The 2,107-nt window shown below is 49.9% G+C and overlaps 1 long non-coding RNA gene across 1 annotated transcript; it reads left to right on the forward strand.

Moving 5' to 3' along the window:
- Window positions 1-839: 839 nt before the first annotated feature.
- Window positions 840-1,844, forward strand: LOC132647034 (uncharacterized). Its single transcript, XR_009585320.1, has 3 exons — window positions 840-917; window positions 995-1,086; window positions 1,464-1,844. It is a non-coding gene; the product is annotated as an uncharacterized LOC132647034 (long non-coding RNA).
- The last annotated feature ends 263 nt before the right edge of the window (window positions 1,845-2,107 follow it).

Consider the following 2,107-nt stretch of genomic DNA (forward strand, 5'->3'; position numbering starts at 1 on the left):
TTTGACCCGTAGCATGGAGGAAAAGACAGACAAACTAGGGGCTTGGAATGGAGTTCTGTGAGCATAGTGCTAACCTAGCAGATACAAGGCCCTGGGTTCGATTCTCCAGCACAGCATAAGACGGCATGGCATCACACGCCTGCTGGAGAAGTTGACTTAGCATGTGAACGTGGAAGTTCCAGAAGTTCAAGGAAAGGGCTGGAGGGGTGGCTCAGTAATTAGGGTACTTCCTGCTCTTCCAAACGACTCGAGTTCCCAGCACCCAGGTCCGGTGTCTCACACTGCCTTCCCCTTTAGCTCCGGGGGATCTGATTGCCTCTTCGGGCCTCTAGGAGCACTTGCATGCATGTGACACACACACACACACACACACACACACACACACACACACAGTCAAGATATGTGAAAACACATAAATGATGCTTTTCTTTCTTTTTTTTTTTGAGACAGGGTTTCTCTGTATAATAGCCCTGGCTGTCCTGGACTCACTTTGTAGACCAGGTAGGCCTCGAAGTCACAAAGATCCATCTGCCTCTGCCAGCCAAGGGCACTGCCCCCATAAATGATACTTCAGTAAGTCTTTTTTTTTTTTTTTTTAAACAAAGTTCAACATCACCCTCGGCTGCGCATCAAGTGCAAAGCCAGCCTTAGCTATGTGAGACCTCGTCTGCGAGAGCGAGAGACGAGAAAGCGAGAGCGAGAGCGAGAGACTAGCAAACTGAACACCCTGTCTTCTAACCCAAATTCCCCTCCTTCTTCACTCAGACATGTGGTCACTTGTCACACAGCGAGTATAATTAAGGCCAACAGATGTTTCCTCTTCCAGATAGAAGCGGAACCGTGAACAGCATTCTTTATTACCAGTTAAGGTGTGGTGAGCGGTCCTGAACGTCCGTTTTGCTGGCAAGCTGCCGAATGTAAGAACACTTATCCCATTTTCCCTTTAAAGCGCTCTAAGTTGCCCGGCTGTGAATTCATATACTGTGAATTTCAGATGACTTCAGCAGGAAGTGGGAGCCTCCTCCAGCTGTCCGTCGGGGGCTGACAGCAGTCATTGGGGTCACAGCAGTCAGGCTATGCTGAGAGGTGGGTGTTGCTTCGCTGCCTGGGTAAGCTTGCTGTTGAGAGTCTGAGGTCTAAAGTTCCGGACAGATGTCTGCCCTCTGAAGACACGCTGGGAATTTCCCTGGGTGGGTTTTCCTCCCCACTGTGGGCTGTCTCAGGCAGACAATGATTCTTACACAAAAGCAATTTCAAAGTTGGCCCCCACCGCCACAGCTCCTCGTGGGTCCGCTGACACGGAGGGCTACAGAATAACCTGCTCTTGAAATGAGTGAAGTTTTGGGAACCTCCACAGAAACTGCTTGATTGTCATTTGTGCTCACGGAATGAGAGGAACCTCTGAGTGTGTACTGGGAACAGACCCAGGGGTGCAGTGTCTGGTTTTCTGATTCTCTCTGCAGGCTGCAGCCGGAACCCTTGGTGTCCCCAAAAGCCAACAGCTCCCCAGCTCTTCTGGACCCCACCTTTATATTTGCTGAAAGGAATCTGCTCTGGCCTGGCATGTCTGGGTCAAGTGTCTGCTGCTGGTCCAGGGCCAGTCAGCTAAGCCATGGGGACATAAGACTGTGACCATACTGGACTGAGAGAGGAGAGACACAGAGAGACAGAGACAGAGAGGGAGGAGAGGAAGGAGGAAGAGTCAGCAGAGGAGAGAGAGAAAGAGAAACTTTATTAACAGGAGGCCAAATAACTGAACTTGCTGGTTGTGGAGAATTAAAACGTTGCAAAGAGAGCCAAATTATCTTGGGCTATTTCCAGTTCCACTGACTAAAGCCCTTGTGTACCCCTGTGTCTGACCTAGTCTCGTGACTATTCAAACCTTAAAAATGTATTCTCGGGCTGGGCGGTGCTTGGGGGCCAGGGCAGATCTCTGAGTTGAAGGCCAGCCTGGTATACAAAGTGAGTCCAGGGCAGTTAGGGCTCTGTTTCACAGAGAAACCCTGTCTCAAAAAAAAAAAAAAAAAAAGGCATTCTCAGCAAACCGCTAGCTTCCAGCAATCCAAAAGCTAAGACTCACCGATTAGCTGTGAGGCGTAGGACAGGC

The sequence above is a fragment of the Meriones unguiculatus genome, chromosome 14 (assembly GCF_030254825.1).
Source record: "Meriones unguiculatus strain TT.TT164.6M chromosome 14, Bangor_MerUng_6.1, whole genome shotgun sequence".
Lineage (NCBI taxonomy): Eukaryota > Metazoa > Chordata > Mammalia > Rodentia > Muridae > Meriones > Meriones unguiculatus.